This window comes from Bactrocera tryoni, chromosome 4 (genome assembly GCF_016617805.1).
Source record: "Bactrocera tryoni isolate S06 chromosome 4, CSIRO_BtryS06_freeze2, whole genome shotgun sequence".
Lineage (NCBI taxonomy): Eukaryota > Metazoa > Arthropoda > Insecta > Diptera > Tephritidae > Bactrocera > Bactrocera tryoni.
Window position 1 is genome coordinate 55635164 of NC_052502.1, and position 20922 is coordinate 55656085.

At 38.8% G+C, this 20922-nt stretch overlaps 1 protein-coding gene across 4 annotated transcripts in view; it reads right to left on the bottom strand.

The window, feature by feature from the left end:
- The window catches only part of LOC120773994 (homeobox protein prospero-like), a 265699-nt gene that overhangs the window by 149218 nt on the left and 95559 nt on the right, over window positions 1-20922 (bottom strand). For all 4 annotated transcript variants that reach the window (XM_040103263.1, XM_040103262.1, XM_040103260.1 and 1 more), the window contains one exon: window positions 16213-16390. The gene's annotated coding sequence lies outside the window, so the exon portion shown is untranslated. The remainder of the gene's footprint in view (window positions 1-16212; window positions 16391-20922) is intronic.

The window sequence follows — 20922 nt, forward strand, 5'->3', positions numbered from 1 at the left end:
ACAGAATTCTGCCGCTACAGCAACAACATCAGCAATAGTAAGATGAGCTCTGCTGTACGTTGCTGTAATGTGGTGGACAGGCTTACGAAAATCTATATACCGGAAGCTAATCGAAAAAAGTTCAACGGGTTTTGCATACCTAGAGCTTTTAGAACCTCCGAAATATTTAAGAACCACTCAAAAGGCGTCTCTTGAATAAGGACTAAAACCTTAACCTGTATATCACTTTGCTAAAAATTTTGGTGGGACTACAACTGACCGCACGATAATTGACTAATAGAACCTGTGGGCATAGTTCGGTGTGTATTGGAACTTTGGTAGGCACCGATTTCATGATCTCACTTTCAAATGAAGAAAAAGATTCAGAGTAAACTGAATGAGTTTACAGTTCTTGGGCGGATAAAAATGCAGGTCCGTTCCGGTTACGTAGATCCGACTGTTATGGGAATGGTTCAAGCAGAATTTTTTTCCAATGGGGTAGTTTCTAATGCATCAACTCCACGGTTAACGTCTACGAAGACCAAGCAGAAAGTCAGGCAATAAACTCGTATAACGTCCAAAGTGTCTTGCGTACCAGAGTGGCGGTGTAGACTGTCGATGGAACAAGCAACTTCACTTCTACTGGGCATCAAGTGCAATTAGATAGTGAACAAAATTGCGTAACCGACATTGGTGAAACAATGCATTGTCCTCACGAAGATCTAGGCAGGGGCATGGTATGGAAGAGCGGAGGTCTAAACTGCAAAAGTAATGTGTTAAGCGGTAGATCTGGAAAACACGAAACTTCTACTGGCGCTCGATGGCAGAAATTTAGAAATATGGTTTGAACACTCTCCTCAGTCTGGTGTAAGACGGAGCTGACAGATCGAGGAAAGTGCGGAAAAAGTCGATATCAAAGGAAACAATGATACATCTCTTGTGCAATTGTGCTGCAATTGACAAGGCAGCGCTTCAAGTATTTGGTGATACTATAAAATAATTTAAATTTCACGTCAACCACTGGCAGCCTAAATGATGACTATTCCCATTCCAAGGGATGACTACTATCATCCTAAAGGATGTATACTCCATCGACTACCTGAAAAGAGAATACTACAAGTAAGTACTTGTAAGTTCGCCACTATGTTTGTAACATTTGAAAGAAAACGTCGGTCTAGTCGCTCACTTCTTGAGATACCCACTTGCACACGATCTTTTGTCACCAAGAAATCGCATATAGCATATAGTTGCATTATAAGCCGAACGGTCGGTATAAAGTGATTGTATGGAAAACTTTTTCTTTGGACCAGGAAGATACCAAGTTTATTATCCAAAGCAACGCTATAACCTATTCAGATTCTATATATAGTAGATAATATTCAGACAACTATAGCATATAGCTGCTATACGTAGGTTGCTATGTATATTATATTTCTGGCTAATAATGTAAATAGGCATATTTATCAATGAACATGTTTTTTTTGTTTTTTTTTTTTATTTATTTATTTATTTTTTCGATTGCTGTTTTGTTTCGGGCTCATACGCATGGATCCATGATTCGTCACCTGTAACGATCTTATAAACGTCTTTTGAAGCACCGCGATCGTATTTTTTCAGCATTTCTTTACACCAATCCACACGAGCCTTTTTTTGAGCGATTGTCAAATTGTGCGGGATCCAACGAGAACAAACCTTTTTTACGGCCAGGTGTCCATGCAATATCGAATGTATGCTGGTAGGAGAAATGCATAGGCGTGCCTCTATCTGAAGGTATGTTACATGACGGTCTTGCATTATCAGTTCACGTACGGCATCGATGTCTTCTGGCACAACGGCTGTTTTGGACGACCTTCACGGAATTCGTCTTTGAGCGAGCGTCGGCCACGATTGAATTCGTTGTACCAGTTTTTCACAGTGCTATAGGATGGTGCTTCATAGCCATACAAAGATTTTAGTTCATCGATGCACTCTTGTCGTGATAATCCACGTCGAAAGTTGTGACAAATGATCGCACGAAAATGTTCACGAGTTAATTCCATTTTTTGGCCGAGATGAATTTTTTAATTCCCTGTAAATAGAACAATTCACGATTAAATGACAAAACGTTCTGTTATGCTAAAAAATGTCAGAATATATATAGAATATATATAGCAGCCCTCGTACAAACTGACCGAACCAGCTAAAGTCATTATATGGAAAACTTTTTTATTTGAAGAGATATCTTCACAAAAATTGGTATGGTTTATTATCCAAGGAAACAGTGAAATTTCCGAAGAAATAGTCCAGATTAGAACACTATATCATATAGCTGCCATACAAACTGATTGATCAAAATCAGAATTAAGATCTGTAAATACCCTTTTATGCCATAGATAGAAATATGAAGAAAATATAGCTTCGGTGGAGCCGAAGTTAACATTTCTCCTTGTGTTAAATGAGAGAATTTACTTCGAAATAAAAATAATCAATACAAGCCAGAAAAGCGGAATGTCATCAAGAGTCAATTAATGATAAATGACATATGGAAAAATTATTAGTTAGACTGCTTTCGCTAAACTTCCGAATTCGTCCCGGAAATGCCAATCAATGTTAAATATTATAAGATCTAATCATGCAGAATTTCGAAATTATTTTTTTTTTTTCAAACAAGACTAGTTTTCCGAACCTGCTTTTGTAAAGCTTTCAACATTAGTCACTAATATAAATCCAAGTCATTCACGAATTCATCAACACATCCAACAAGCCTCGCATTCCGATTTTTTATTTTATTTTTTATTTTCGCTTTCCACTTTTACTTTATTGGCAAGTACATGTCAAATAAACAAGTAAATGTATTATTTTCGCTCCGGGCAAGTGTGTGCGCTATTTGTTTGCGTGTGTGACTGCCCAACCTTTGACCATACAGAAATCCATAAATGTCATCAACGTCATTTCTATTAAGATTTATTGACGTGTGAATGAACGGTGCTCGCCTTCAATATCATTACTTTTTTTCACATTCATATTTCTTCCGATGCACAAACACACCCACAAACAAACAAATACAATAATGAGACACATGTGTGTGTGTGTACGTTGAACGCCAATTGGCATAATAAAAGCCAGCAAAGCAAGCCTCCCTCTGACCATATAACCGAGTATTTGTGATTTTTTAAATGCCGTCACCAACAGCATTCACTCCATTAATGTCATTAATGTGGTAGCCGAATGAATGATTCAACCGAATCTTTCATTTGGATTGTAATGTGCGTCATATTTTTCCGACTTCAGGCTGTCGCTTTGTTTGGTTGTGTGCGCGTTGCTGAAGCTGCGTCTGCGCAATGGCACCGCGTACACCGCAAAGCCTCATAAACATCAGCGGCGGCAACAACAACACGAATCACAATGGCAGCGCTCATCAGAAGCCGCAGCACAAAAGCAAATTACCTCTTCGCAGTTCACTTTTTATTGCCTCTTTCGCGGATTTTAGCAAATTGATTTAAATTGTAGCGTTTGTGCCGATTTTTACTGTTATCGTTGCTGTTGTTGTAGCAGTTGCCTTTCTTACTTTGTACGGCGCGCCTCCGGGTCCGGTCCGTGCCGGCGGTGTCTGTCTTGGCAGCTCAGCTTCACTGAGTGCTCGCTGGCTGACTGCTTGGCTGTCGCTTGTCTGTTGGCGGATTCCGGCTTCGCTCACCGTTCCGTTCGTGCGCCGCTTGAGTAACTGTGTCTGTCTGCCTGTATGCCTGCCTGTCGGCGAGTTATGGTTTAACAGTTGGCAATTGCGCGAAATTTATTGTGCAGCCTTTGTTTTCTTCCTTTAAGATTTCTTTCCGTCTTGAATCCAATTGTTTCTTAATACTTTTCTACACTTTTTTTTTTCTTGGGGCTTAAAGCTCTTTAGGAGCGTCATTAGCTTAAACGGTGTCATTTCTTGGTAGAGAATTCAATAAAAATTATTTTAATTGCCACTTTGTATGCATAAATTATACGCATATTTGCGTGTGCCGACCGCCAAATGTATTTGGGTATGTGACAGGCATGCGAAAGAATCTTAGATTTATGTAAATATGTGCGAAATTCGAAAGTTCCTGAGAAAACGATGCAAGAAAATTCTAAGAAAGCTTTGTGATATCTTTTTATTTTAAGTATTAAAAGTGATTTCGAAGACACAATTAAGCAAATGTTTCAAGCCTGGCTACTGTAAAAACAGGAATGAAAACCTGACAAGAGCCACCCAGATTACACTCGAAAAACTGTTAAATGGTGAAAGCGACGGTTGAAAAAAAAACCCGAAAATCCACCGTGACAAACTTGTCTTCCCACCACCCGACCAACGCAAGGTGAAGACAGCTCTAAGGCGGTTTAAAAACAACAAAATCCCAGAGTTCGCTGGACTACCGACTGAGCTATGCAAAGCCGACGGCGAGAATCAAGGAAAGGCGCATGTTCTAGTTGACAACAGAGCCGGCAGCGCAGCCATTTCCAGGCAAGCAAAATAACCGAAAGAGGTTGGTCTTATGGCGAATGAGGAAAAGACACAACAAAGATAAATTTCACTAATAATTTTAGCCTGAAGATCGGGCGCAGAACAGATGCTACTTTGGTATCGACAAGCAATATAAAAGTAATATGTTTACGACCCAGACCAACCTACGGTTGTAGTGCCAAATAAGAAGAAGATTTTGGGGAGACTGAACCACAAAGCCAAATCTTTTGCCTACGCATCAACGTTAATTCGACAACCGATATGGTCAAATTCAGGATGTATGTAGGTTGGAGCTAAAATCAGTTAAATTTTCTCAATTCCATATACATATCTCACTTTCTCTATCTCCTCCCTTCCTTTGTTGTTGTTGTTGTTGTTGTAGTGGCAGAATTCTGCGAAGTTGACAGTCCTTGGCATAAAAAATTTGGATCCGTTCCGGTTACGTAAACCCGACTGTCGTGGGGACGGCCTCCGCTGCTTTCTTTATCTCCACTTTCCCTCTATGTCTATATATCCTTCATATTTCCCTTGCGAAACATACTTGTTAGAGCTCCGTATATTTGAAAAGGTTTCCAGATGTCGGATCAGATGTGCGATCATTGACTTCAAAAGACTTTGGAAAGACTTGTTTATGGCACGATGCACGAAAGGAAGTTTCTGACTGAGTCGGACGAAGAAAATGTTCGATCATCTGACGTAGGACCAACGGATATCTGCCTTCAAATAGAAATAACTGAATACAAGGAATTCGACCAAACAACCCACTAGTACCATTTCTTCTACGTCATGTTCAGTTCTTTTTTTGTGGATGAAGGCAAAATATTGTTTACATTTAACTGTGAACAATTTTGAAGATCCCATTACCAACAATTTTACCAAAGTGAGCTAAACCGAATCTTGAGTCCCTTACTCTAGATTAACTTTAATAAATTTTCAATGACGGTCGTTTTCTTTTACGGTATAGGAGGGATGGCAATATGGAATCTCGGACATTTTCGGCTATAATGTGTCGCGATGGACTGAATGAAACTCCTCATCAGAACGGTAGTAGCTTCTTCTCAGTCGTACTTTTCGTTTACTTTTCAAGCGATGGATATGACTGAAACAGATTTAGCCTCCGCAGTTGTGATCTAAAAAAAATTCGGCTAAAAGACCGCGACGTCTGGTTCGAATAAATTTCAGCCGAGATGCACAATTTTTGACACCTTTTCCAGCAATTGGGATCATTAAGACAGAGATCATGTGCCGAATATTTCCTTTCAAAGCGTTAAACGTCAGTGCCTTATCTGTGTATACAAGCGACTTCATTTAACCCTGAAAAATGGTCGGACAGTGTTTTATTGCGCTCCAAAAGTGCATCATGGGATAAGCTTCCTCAATAGCGCATATAAGGTAGTATCGAGTGTACTGTGTGAAAGATTAAAGAACACCATCAACACACTGATAGGACCTAATCAGTGTGGCTTTGGGCCTGGAAAATCAACAACGGACCAGATATTCACCATGTGCCAAATCTTGGAAAATCGTAATCGAGTATGAAACAAAGAGCAGCAGTCAAAAAGACCAAACTCCAAAACAAGTATTGCCTCATTGAAAACCACACTACTAAGAGACTCCCGTTATAGGCTCTGGATTTCAGTCATAAGCCGATGGAACTGCCAAAATTTGTTACGATTCGTCGTAAGTCGAGAGATTGCAATGAAATCTTACCATTTCGGAAATGGGACTTCGCATTTGAATTCCATTAGGAATGCCAGATATAAAATATAGATTATTTATAAGCATATTATTTTCATCATGTTATTTAAAATATTGAAACAACTAAATAAAATGTTATACCTTAGAAAATCCAAAATAAAAATCTGTTATTTCTAAAATAAATCTAAGTCAAATACATATGGATATACTTCTGTATAGTATTATTTTTGACAAAAAAAAATCGCCGAAACTGCAACATTCTGCGGCAACTTCATTGTTATCATTGCTCTTCTTCCGCTTCTCCGTTGAACAAAAGGAATTCTCCACAGACGCCAAGTTTCGGTTACGGATGGTTTAGTTTGTGCAATATAATAATTCAGTTTACCGCAAATTAAACGCAATTTTGTGGTTGTTCTTGTACATATTCATATATTAGACACATATACGAAGGCCTGCATGAAAACACAAGACACAAGTTGGCCAAGAACATCAACGGCTTACGGGTTGCGGCTTGCGGCATGAAAAGGAACGATTACAACTGAAACAATATGCTGTGCTTGCAAGATTTTGCTCACATGAGTCAAGTTAATGATGAGCTTGCTTTCGTTCAAACCGAAAGTATATAAAAGTAAGCAGAGATTTCTTACAAACACATGCGGGTTAAAATTATATTCAAAAGAGTTTTAGAGAAACAATGGCAAAGCAAGCAAGAAACTCGTTTCAAGAATAGCGAAAACATTTTAATCCCTTTAAGTGCTAAGCTTGGTTTGAGGGGGAGAGGCGAAGAGAAAGAAATCAGTGGATACAACTGTAAACTAGGTTGCGTTATTCTACCGAAGGCTGTGGCTTTTCCTATACAAAGCTTTCCATTTGCATGGAAGATTTTCTAAAATCTCTTCTTATTCTACCTCCTGATAGCTGCTAAAATTACCGTTGTATGATATTCCCGATCTGCTGGCATATCTATCAATTAGACAGTAACCTGTTAGCACTTCAACTACAGTCTTAAACTGAAAAGACACTGCCTCTCACCCGATTGTGGTGTAGCTTAAGACCTACTAAAATGTACTCTTTGATGTTACATCCATCGGTTGGGATCAAGGTAACTTTCCTGCTACTGATTCTTGCTTCTTCAGAGCTGATGTCGATTGTGAAAAATTGTACGATCCCTTCAGCCTACCAGGTGCTTAAAGACTTTGGTGCTCTACATAGTTTACTACAGCATACAGCAAGAACTACAGTTCTTGCTCGGCTCCCAAGGCCATGCCGTACGAATTTGATCATCTGCATTCAGCGTACATTCTATTAGAACTTGCACATTCCGATAAGGCATTAAAATCTTTGCCAAACAGTTTTTACGACATCCTTCCAATGACTGTCATTCCGAAATGTGGAGCTCTGAAAAGTGTGCAACATAAGTTGGCAAGTCAGGCGAGCTCGAGATGATGGAAGAAAAAAGTGAATTGGCATGTGGAGCTCTGACAAATCTGCGGCAGCTTAATTTGCGTTCGCTTGCAAGCCGGACGAACTCAAGTAGCCAGAGGATGTCTCATCATCTCAATTTGATCTTCAGCCTTTCTTATTTTATGTTTCTCTTGATCACAGGTCTCACTAGGTTAGCTTAGTTGACTGATAAAATATCGCATGTGGACTCCTATATGTAGTTCTTTGAGAAGCCATAGAAAAGAAAATACTCTGTGTTCGAACTTATAAAGTTTCGATGGAATGAGTGAAGGTATGGGCTTCGAAGTGTTTAAGTCTTCACCTCCCAAACGCGTGACAGTCAAAAAGGAAGTGTTGTGTTGTATCCACCTCATCTACCTCCATTCAGCTTTTGAAGATGGCGTCTGGTAAGTTTCCCAACCTTTCAGCACGGACGCCAACAGGGCAACGGCATGTTAAAAACCGCACAACTAGGGCCAGGCTAGCCTTACTGAGGGCAAAGAGACCACTAGATCTCTTGCGGTCGATCTTGGGCCAGAAGGCTTTTGCAACAGCGCATGTACTGATCTCACTAAATACCACACCTCTCAGAGCAGTTATAAGCACATGGGGTTCCGAACATCTTTTATATTTCGACTTTCGACATTTTTATTAATGATGATGAGTTGGTGACAACAGACACTTGCAAATGACATAGTAACACCAACTACATGGACACAAAAAAACCTAATTTAATTTTATATTGTGCAGAGCAGCTGCCATAATTTGCGCTAATTTATCTTGGCTTAAAGTCAGTCCAGTGACAAATGCACGACCGTGCCACCGAAAGCATATTACAATATTTAGTTTATGTAATTGGTTCATTAATTTTACGAAATAAAATATATAATATAACGAGTTTGCCGTTTATAGCGAATTCAATTATCATCAAAGCGGCGGCTGGGTTAGACCGCAGACCGAGGCCAATGAAGCCGGCAGCAGGCCATGAAGGGAGAGAACAGTGTTGCCAACAATAATGTGAAATTTAAAACAAAAAACAATTTAAGCCGCAGCAAACATAAAATGCTTATAAACTAATTAAGTGACACATACAAGCAATCATACAGAGAGGTGTACGTATGTATGTACATAGCCATGTAGATATATGTATGAATGTATGAATGTATGCGTATTACGAGTATATGGGGTATATGAGAAGCAACATACGTTCGGAAGCAAATGAACATAAATATTTCACAGAGTTGCATGTATAGTATGTCAACACACATAACGGGTGATCCAAGTGAGGTACTCTTTTCTATAGACATTTTTTGACAGATCACGCGTGAGTCATCTCAAGATGCCATGTAAGTTTTGTTCAGTATTGTTTCGCGTTTACAAATCGTTCAACTTTATTACCAAAAATTCACGTTCTGTAAAGAATGTGTTTCGCGCGCTTCACTCAACTTATAGTCAACATGAGCGATCTACTGAACGTACTCTTCGCAACACCATGACCAATATTGAGACCTAGCATTCATTATTGGATATTTTACCGAATAGACCAAGTCCAGCACACAGTGAAGAAAAAATAGCAGCCGTAGCTAAGAGTGTACACAAGGACCGTGGACCGTGGAGAGTCGATTCCACGCCGTTCGGAACCAGCAGCTCGGACTGACACATGGAACGACTTGGCTCATTTTATGTCGACATCTTCAATTGAAAGCGTACAAAATCCATCTTATGCAAGAACTGAAGTCCCTTCTTCATCATCGTCATCATTCAGATATATCGTTTCTCTCTGTGGGCGCTTGAAAAGTTCCAGGAAGATCAGACGTTTTCGAGGCCCATTTCTGGCTCATTGGGTATGTAGTAAACAAGCAAAATTGCAACAGAAATTCAAGAGCTGTCATCTCTTAAAAAAAAACAACAGTTTGGTGTGGTTTGTGGGGCAGTGGAATCATTGTCCATATTTCTTGAAAAATGATAGCGGTGAGAATGTAACCGGCAATGGCGACCGTTATCGCATCACGATAACCGAATATTTGATGCCTGGGTTTGAAGCTCGCGATCTCCGCGACATTTGGTTTCAACAAGATAGGACCACTTTCCACTCACCGCACCAATCAATGGATTTATTGAGAGAACCCGCCGTTGAGCAGATAATTTCACGTTTTGAGACGGTCGATTGTCCACCCAGATCGTGTGATATCAGTGAGTGAGTGTGAGTTTTTCCTATGGGGAATATGTAAAGTCTAAAGTCTCTCGCTTCGGTTCAGCCCTTGGAGCAAAACATCGCGCGTGTCATTCACCAGTTACCAATCGGAATAGTCGAACGAGTCATCGAAATGCTCATTGGACTCAACGGATGAACCATCGAGACGTAGCCGCGGCCAACACTTGAAAGAGATAATCTTCGCAAATTATTGCCGAAGAATGTGCTTTTGAATGATAATAAACATTCCACATTAAATTTGAAATTTCTGTGTTTCTTTTATAAGAAAAAAGGGAATCTTGAAATGGATCACCCTTTACATGTATGTATGTATGTATGTAAGCAGAGACAAGTGCAATCAATAGAAGCGACACGCGTTGTGTTACAAGCACCGACCCACCGCTGACAGCCCATTGACCAACTACACCACTAACCGCATTGCCACCACATTCACCGCATTTTCGAAACTTTCATACATTACATACATACATGTAACTTATTTAAGCAAAAAAGGAAATATATAAAAATGCAAAAACAAAAACAAAATAAATAAAATGCCAGCATTTTTCATCCAATAATTAATTATTTCATTTGCAGCGTGCGAAAAGTGGGCTGGGTCGATTGCTGCTGTTAAAGGCAGGCTAAGTGCCACACACGCACATACTTATATATATACACACACCTAAACCGACATGAAACCACACATACACACACAAACAAACATATGCACTTTGCCCGCAACAAAGAAAGGGTGAAAGGCAGCCCCGCCACACAGCGTTGCCACACTTATTTATGAACAGCCAATGTTATTGTTGCAAATATGTGTGAGTTAATGGTGCAAATGCGCTTAATAACAATTATCTCCACTGACATATAAAACAAAAGCGAGGTGAGTGGGCAACAACCACACACACCACAACAACAACAATAAAAAGCGCGAGCGTAGTAATAATAACGCTGCAGTCATAAGCGAGCATAAAGCGAGGCAACGAAAACAAATGGCGGCAATACAATTAAAATGGCATGAAACGAAATTAATTGAACGTCAAAATGTTCGCATCGGAGCGCAAATGCACTTTAACCCTTGGCAAAGCGCACATGCCACACATACTCCGCTGCTGCGACTAAATCTTACTTAATTAGTGGTTATACCGAAAATTTGCGGCTTGACCTTTTTTCCACGAGCGTTCCACCTGTTTGTGTGTCTGTCTATTGCGTTTAATGAAATCAAATCTGTAACAAATTGCAAGCTGCGGTGGCCATGCTGCCACGCTGCATAGAGCAAACTTTCTAATTATCTGGGTTTGTATGTCAGTTGATAATGTGATGGACACATTTGCATATTTTTTCATTTTCGTTTAATTATTTTGTCATTCCGGATATAGAAATATTCAAAACAAAAAATTTGCTTTTGTTATTCGGTTTAACTGGCTTCCGATCGCCAAAATGTTGCAAATGGCGAATCGAACAAGCAACTGTTATATATTACATATACTAGCGTAATAATACGGAGACATGGCAGCATTAAAAAATAATGAAACGAATTTTACAAAAAATGTGTTTCATTCGCCAAGCATTGTAACGGGTGATCCAAATAAAGGTCCTTTTTTCAATAGCCTTTTTTTTGACAGATCACGTGTGAGTCGTGTAAGACTGTCATGCTATTTTTGTTCAGTATTGTTTGGTAGTTCATCATGAAAATACTTTCGGCTGAGAAACGTTTACAGATCGTTCAACTTTGTTACGAAAATTTACGTTCTGTAAAGAATGTGTTTCGCCCGCTGCGCTCAACTTATGGTCAGCATAATCGGCCTACTGATCGTACTATTCGTAACACAATCACCCAATATAAATAGCAGCCGTAGCTGAGTGCCTACACGAAGACCGTGGAGAGTCGATTCGGCACAGTTCGCAGCAACTCGGACTGATGTATACAAGTGGAACGACTTGGCGCATTGCACGTCGAGATCTTTAATTGCAAGCGTACAAAATACAGCTTGTGCAGGAACTGAAGCCGCTCGACCTTCCCAAGCGACATTGCGGAAAAGTTTCAAGAAGATCCGATGTATTCGGATGTTCAGCAATGGGTGTGTAAACTTTCGATCCTTTAGTTGCGTGTTTTAGTAATCCGATCTGAAAAAAATTTCTTCATAGATTGTACCATTGCTTTAGGAAACAAATCAAGCCAAATTTTACGAAGATATCTCGGCAAAAAGCTCTCCATATAAGCACTTGTTTCCGATCGTTCAGTTTGTATGGCAGCTATATGTTATAGTGGTCTGACATCAGCGGTTTCGATAAAATAAGCAGCTTCTTGAGGAAAAAGAAGCGTTTGGAAAACTTCAGTTCGATATCTTATATGTATACTGAGAGATTACTTCGCGAATATAGAGTTAGAAGAGTTGACTAAAATTTCCAAAATTTTTCAAACAGCAAATATTATCCCAAAACTACTACGCAATATGCGCACCGAGCCGTTCCTAAAAAAGATGAATCTACGTAAGGAAAGAGAAGAACGAAGATTTTTATCAGTCTCAGTACTGTCAACCCATCAACATTCCTTAAAATAGGGTTCAGAACAATTTCAGAAAAAAGTCATCTGTTTCCAACTAGGATCTTTTCTGTCTTCCATAATTAAGTTCAATAAAAAAGTAAGAAGTGTATTCATAGACATTTTACGGACAGTCTGATGGGCATTAATAGCTTCTGTAGCAGAATTGTTTGTTCCAGACCTGTTCAACTTCCGCTAATTTCTATGAGAAATGGCGTTATGGCAGTTATCACAACACGACTGTATTGAAATTAACGAGGCAGCTAGAGAATCAACAAAGGAATATCTTTGATTTTGCTGTGAAATGTGGAAAATATTTAGGAGCTTATATAAAAGTGTTTTTTAGAAATGTTTCGGGCAAATGACCGCAGCGGCGCGGTCGTTGAGTGGAGCGAATTTCTGCCGAGAAGCCCACTTTCGACCATTTTATGCAGCAATTGGGGCCATATGTCATCAATAACGCGCCGAATATTTTGCAAGGTGTCAATCGTCTAAAGCTTACCTGAATAGACAAACGTTTTCGCATAACCCCATAAAAATAGATCAACGGTATTGAGGACACGCCGCAGGCCCATGACATGAGATAATGCGCTTACCAAAATTTTCCTACGTTGGTTGTATGGCATGTAGCGCCATTCTTTTGGAAACCAAAGTTCATCGACATCAACATGAATTGAAGAATGAGCCACCAAAGTCATAATCTCAGCGTTCCAAATTGTATGTAACATTATGGCCGACTTCATTTCTTGTGTTGTATGGACCAATGATTCCCTCTACACACGCCGTAACTTTTTGATTACATCCCAAACAATAGATTGCAGATTTTCATCACTTCAAATGCCAAAATTTTGCTGATTAAAGTACGAATTCAACCAAAAAAGGTTGCTTAAGCGATGAAAAAAAAATTCTTGTCAAAATCGGGAACGGTGGCCATGGCGTTTTGGCCCCATCCACCGAAGGAGCGACAGGCTTGATGGTAGTTTAGCTTCAATTCTTGCACGGGCTGGATTTTGTAAGCCAACAAACCAAATAACACTTTAAAGGTCTTCCATAAAGTGATGCATGGACTTCTTTGGCTCTTCTTCGATACACTGCTCCACAGCAGCAAAAGCGTTTGCGGAGCGCACTGTACAGCATCTCTGAGAATGCGTAGAGTAAACTTGATTCGAAACCGATCCATGGTTGCTCAAATTATCGACTCTGTTGGACGATTATATCAACCGAAGCGAAGTCTTAAGCGCTATGCGGCGCGTGCACTGAACCATTATAAGTGCATTAAAATAATAAGTAACGGTTTGCAAACGTTATTCCGGAATAAATCTGCTCATTATGAAATAGCGAACCAAACTGAGTATAAATGAAGTAGCAACTGTCAAAAAGACGAACTTCGAAAGAAGTATTCCCTCACTGAAAAAAACCCGTCTTAAAAAACGTCATGTTGCTTGTCGAAAGTTCGACACTCACTAAAAACTCAACGAGCGAATTAAATATTAAGATCTGGAGATCACGATATCTGGCAGATAGTGGATCATGTGGTTTAAGGATCTATCGAGTGTACTGTGTCAAATATTAAAGCCCACCGTTAACAAACTGATTGGAACTTATCAATGTGGCTTCGGACCACAAAAATCAACAACTGACCAGGTATTCACTATAATAAAAAACCCATGAAAAGAGGATGGTTTTGACAGCATGCAAAGGAGCTGCTTTTATGCCGCTGATACCACCGCAAAATTAATACGGCTGTGTAAACTGACGTTAAGCAATACCAAAAGCTCGTTCGATATCAAACGAGGTTTCAGACAAGGCGACTCTCTATAGAGCGACTTCTTTAATCTACTTCTGGAGAAAATAATTCGAGCTGCAGATCTGATATTGATATCATTGGCCTAAAGGAGAAGTCGTAGCACTCGCGACTTGGCGCCCATGTCACTGCTGACAGTTATAACTTTAGCTTCGTATATAATTTTTTCTCTCTTGGAACCAGCATTAACAGCAACAACAATGTCAGCCTCGAAATTCAACGCAGAATAACTCTTGCCAACAGGTGGTTATTCGAACTAAGTAGGTAATAGAGAGGTAAATTCTTCTCCCGACGAACAAAGACCAAATTCTACAAGTGCCTCGTCATACCCGTCCTGCTATATGGTCCAGAGACAAGGACGATGACAACATTTGATGAGTCGACGTTTTCGAGAGAAAGAATCTGAGGAAGATTTATGGTCCTTTGCGCATTGGCAACGGCGTATATCGCATTCGATGGAACGATGAGCTGTACGAGATATACGACGCCATTGACATAGTCCAGCGACAGCGACTACGCTGGCTAGGTCATGTCGTGCGTATGGATGAAAAAACTCCAGCTTTGAAGGTTTTCAATTCGGTACACGCCGGTGGAAGCAGAGGAGGAGTAAGACCTCGACTTCGTTGGAAAAACCGGTTGGAGAACACTTGGAATCTCCAATTGTCACCAAACAGCGAAAAGGAAGAACGACTGGCGCGCTGGTATAACCGGGTAAGTGGTGTCTACACCAATAAAAAAGAAGAAGAAGGCAATGATTCATTGCATTATAATAATAACACTGTTGAGAGCTGGGTAACACCTCATTTATATGAGTGGAACCGCCCTAATGTCATTACTTACATACATACATACATATATGCGGCATATGCATACCTCAATATGTACATATGTACAGGTGTTTGTGTATATCATGTGTATGTTAAGCATTTCGCGTAGTTTTCGCATGCAAAGCTGCGCGCATGAAGCGACAGATGAGTGACGATGACTCCACTGAACAAATGTTGCTGTTGTTGTGGTGGTTTTTGTTGTCGCTGTCATTTGTTTGCATTGCTACCTTAAATGGCATGAATTCTTAAGCACTCACTTGCGCAAAAAAGAACCACCAACACCACACACACACACATATGTCATACACACCGTGCAACACCTACATGCCACAAGCTTCCGATTGTGTTTATGTAAATATGAGAAATTAAAATTTGCACAACGTGCTCACTTGCAATTGCCACTTTTACTTGCTTATGCATAAAATAGCAGAGCCAACAACAATCAGATAACACTAACAATGCGAGCGAGTGCGACTATGCAACTCTGCATGGTCACATACATAGACGCTGCCACCTTCAAAACAGTAATTCGCCTACTGAAATGGACAGCGGTTCCACGGAGCTGCCGTTGTTGTTGTGCTGGCGATGAAGTTTTAGCGACGATGGCGATGGCCATGGCGTTGGTGACGTTGACGAGGGTGGATGGGTAAATGCTTGATCGGCTGGTCGATGGAATCGCTCGTCCTTTGCGCAAATGCTACCATAATCGCTGATTTTCTTGTGCGTATTAGTGTTGTTGTTGTTGTTCTTATTAGTATTGTTGTTGTTGTTGCCGCCGTTGGTGATTATCATTTTATGGTATGTAAACAAAAGATATGAAAATCGCACTGACAGCTGCGCGAGCTTTCGGCGCCAATGAACACAGGCAGTCGCACCAACACACACACAGGTACACAGAGGCACATACAATTAAACCGCTATCACAATTCATATTAACAGGTAACAATGAGAACAATGCTTTTGCACCGGCAAATAAATGCGTTTATGAAGCGACTTTAATGAATATATATGCATTCAGAGACAGACACTCACACATGCACACACTTGCGCTGCGCTGCGTCGCTGAAGGTGAAGTTGAAGTTGAAGGCGAAGTGCGCACGGAGTTTAGTGGCTGTCTATAATGTTGCATTCAGACAATATAATTGCATATTATGCTTGTACATTTGCCCACACACACACACATACATACACATGGTAATAACGTAAGCCGAGGTGAGTGTGTATGTAGACTTAACATAGATAATTTACCTTTATTATGTTGGGTGGTTATTGGCTCTGACTACCGTTGTCCTTTGCTCGTTTGCTGCTGCTGCTGCTACTGCTCACTATTGGCTGTCTGTCCGTCCGAATTCCGAATGGCGATTCGCTTGTCGTGGTAATTAGCGCAGAAATGCGTATGAAATTATGCACAAATTAATGTTGATGGCTGCAAAAAGGTAATAAGAGCCATGCATGTAGTTAGTGAAACGCTCAGTGACAAATGAAGTTATACACATATACATACATACACACATACATAAGTATGTATATGAACATGCTGTTATAAACATATATATTTATTGGTATTTTTACTGCCTGCAGACGCTATTTGTACACTGCTGGGAAATAATATGCCTAATTTATTTTAATATTAATAGTTTCGCTGAAATAGGTGGCAACATTGTTCAGTTATGTAATATAAAAAACTAAATATATGAGACGCAGATTTTTAGTTATAATAACCTGCACAATTTAGAGGAGTTTCCATACAAAAACTTTATTTTGATAGTTCAGTTTGTATGGCAGCTATATGCTATAGTTATTCGATCTAAACAATTTTTTCAGAGATTGCACCTTGGATAATGATCTATGCCAAATTTGAATAAGATGACCCCAAAAATAAAAAAGTTTACCATATAATAACTTAATGTTGATTGGACAGTTTCTATGGCAGCTAGATGCTATAACTTTCCGATATACAAAATTTCTTCAAATAATTTAGTGTTATCTTAGATAAAAGTGTATGCCAAATTTCATGAAAATAACCCTACAAACAAAAAAGTTTTCCTTACAAGAACTTAATATTGATCGTTCAGTTTGTATGACAGCTATATGACATAATGATCCGATCTAAAAAATTTCTTCAGTTTATTTAACATTACCTTTGATAATAACTTATGCCAAAATTTCATGTAGATACCCCCACACATAAAAAAGTTCTCTATATCAAGACTTGATTTTAAACGGACGCTTTGCATGGCGATTATATCATATAATGTTCCGATATCGGCGGTCCTAACAAATGAGCACTTTCTTAGCGAGAAAAAAACGTGAAAAAAATTCACACTGATATCTCAAAAACTGAGGACTAGTGCGGGCATAGACAAACGGTAAAGTTAAATCGATTCAGCATGACATTTTGATCAATTATATGTATTCTTTATAAGGTCCCCGTTGTTTCCTTCTGGTTGACAAACCCTTTTCAGCGTATAGGAAATAGTTTTTATAAGAGTTTGAACACATATTCTGAACCACAGACTAGCTTTAGCGACCATATCCGATTCATATCTTACTGGCTATGTTCTCACTAGCAAAAACAAAAAATCTTTGTGAAAGCAACATCAGAGTTATCCAGCTTAAAACAATACAAAAGAGTAAATTCTAACCACTCACACTGCTTTTAATCCATCCGCATTCTATTGCGTGAAACTATTTTATTTAATACAGTTGTTTGTTCGATTCGTCACTTTTCAAGAAAGCAGAGTATTTTACTAGTAATCAATTAGTATCCTCTGTAAAATATAATATTGGGAGAGTATTTGTTTAATGAAAAAAAATACGCTCAAACGATCATATCATTAGAATTGAAGAGCGAAAAAACCTATCATAGACCGACAGCTGACTGGAATATACTATACGTTCGACGTTTTGCAAATGGACATCCAAGAACGCCCAAAACTTTAATGACTTTATTGGAAACAACGCAAAAGTCTCAATATTATATGTATATAAGTACCAGCAAAATGTTGAGCTTCAAAAATTTAAAGAAATGTAATGCGATCTACAGCGTTAGAGTTTTCCGATTTTTTTACGGCGTGGCGGATCTCGAGCGCTAAGATAATCCTATTTAAGATGGAGTAATAATAAAGATGATATGTGGCTATCATTTTTCGGGAAACAACTTCCTTAAACTAACTTGGTTAACACGACTTTTTGCACGACTCTTGGATAGTACAGAAGGTGCAATTTCGGTCTAATTGGGTTAGCCATTCATTAAAATGTTGTAATCATGGTAAAGTGGAAAACATACATCCAAAGTTTGTTATCTCCATATAACACATCGGAACTTAGGTTTAATAAACTGGCTCAATTTGTGAATGCCGTATTTAGTGTGGAGTAGTACTACTTGCCTAGTTGAGGATCAATGGGAAATCATAATTTGAATATCCTGCCTTGAATAAAAACAGCGACAATTAAAAATGTTTTGTCGAAACTAGTAGGTTATCCAAGTAGGGATTCTTTTTTCAATAGCTTAGAACTGAAGCCGCGCGACCTTACCAAGCGACATCGTTTCGCTCTAAGAAGATCCGAAATTTTCGAGCCAATTATTTTTCAGATTCAAGAGCTACCATTTTACCTAGAATGATCCGGTTTGGTGTGGTTTGTGGGTCGATGGAATCATAGATTCATATTTTTCGAAAATGCTGCAGGTGAGAACGTACCAGTAAATGGCGACTGATAACCGACGTCATGATAACCGACTACTTGATGTCTGGAATTGAAGCTCGTGATCTCGGCGACATTTAGTTTCAACAAGACGGCGTCACTTCGCACACATTGCATCAGTCATTGGATTTATTGTTAGCACACTTCGGTGAGCAGATAATTTTACGTTTTGGGTCGGTCGGTTGACCTCCAACATCGTATGATATCACACCGTTAGACTTTTTCCTGTAGGGATATGTAAAGTCTAAAGTCTATGCGGACAATCCCACTTCGATTCAGACCTTCGAGCAAAACATCACGCGTGTCATTCGCCAGTTACCAGTCGAAATGCTCGAACGAGTCATCGAAAATTGGACTCAACAAATGGACTATCTGAGACGTAGCCGCTATCAACATTTGAAAGAAATAATCTTCAAACAAATAAAAGCGAAAGAGTGATCTTTCGAATGATAATAAACATTGCCCATTAAATTTGAAGTTTCTGTATTTTTTCTGTAAAAAATAGAAATATCGAAATGGATCACCATTTACAAGAGTGTTGCTTTAAGCCATTTGGACAAATACAGTCAAGGTATATAGTTTCCACTTCTTTAAGTCCATTTCATGGGTTATACTAGGCCTTCGTTGGCCTAAAGCTCTCCGAATACATAACACAAATCCAAGCTATCGATTATTGCCAACAAAGGTTAATATACTATTCTTTAGATCGTTCTTAGTATTTCTTTTTGGACAGTTCTGAAGTATGACAGGCTCCAAGCTAGGCCTTTTCAAGGCTAAACTCAAAGAAAATCAGCTTTCAGGCGACCAAATGCTTTATCAAGCTATTTGTTAAGTCTCAGTAAGTTATCTACGTACCTAACACTTGACCTCGACCAATAGAACCCGCTTTTCCTTGCTTCGAACGTTTCCGGTATATCCTTACGAGCTTTGATCCTGGTATGTATTAAGGTCAAAATTATCAAAGCTTTTACAAATTGAAGCGGAATCCTTAAATTAAAGATCACAAATGAGATTTTGGAATCACATGGCAGACATAGCTACTTAATTACACTGCAAAAGTGAAGAACAAACTACCTGGTAATCTCCGTATGGAAGACTAGTAAGGTTTCGTAAAGCTTCGTGCTGATAATTTCAACAATTAGAATGCAATTTAAACAAATTTAGAAGGACTTCACATCCCATCTACCTATGATATATGTATACATATCTATGAGTTTTACATAAAAAAATTTTCTGAAGAAATTCTTTTTTTCTTTAAATTTCTACATAAAATTATAATTTGTTGTTGCTGATACTTCAATATTTTACCAATTACTTAGTTATTAATATCTTTAGATCATAATTCTTCCGAAAATTTGAGACCAAATTTCAGACTGCTTGAAATATTCACCGCCACTGTATATAATTACAGATGTGATTATTCGACAACATGCAGTAAATGATTATTTTCGAAATATGTGTATGTACGTATGTATGTAAAGTCGTGTATGCACAATTTAATGAAATTGCGAAATTGCATTAACTCGGACATAACTTGTGTGCAGTTTAACGCTCGATAGCCGATGTTAATCCTTTTGATTAAGGCTGAAGACACAGTGGAGCGAAGAGCAAAAATACAATAAAAAAAATAATAAAAGAAACAAATATATTTAAAAATATTTAACTACGCAATTTCTCTGTAGAAAGCATTAATTCATATTTAAATGCTTTCAACTGAAAAAAACTAGTTATCTACCAAGCAACTCCAGCAAGGTGTTACATCTTTATAACGACATGTGGAGATCAAGTTAAAATACTACATATCTAAAAGATATGTTAATGGCGTTAAAATATGGACTCAATTACACATAAACGCCTTGTGTGTTTGCCATTATTATTGAAATTATGAGACTGAGAGGATAAGATTTGGCGGGTCCACTCTTTCAACTGAGGCCAATTAAAAAAGGATTATTCACTTGTCTGCTGACTACTAGTTGATTGTATGCTCGTGTTGCACCAACTAATCATGGTTACATTACGAGAATATCATGCATTATAACACATGTAAGTTCAACAGTTATTAAATTGGATTAAGTCATTAATGTACCCCACACAGAGAAAGTAATTATTTATTTAACACACTATTGCAATATTTTGCACTGGAGTGTAGTCGTTGTACTCTCTTATTATAATTTAATAGTTTTTCCATCCTGGGCAGAATATACGAAGCTTGTAACACCCGCAAGGGAATGACGGAGCCCTTTAAAGTAAGTA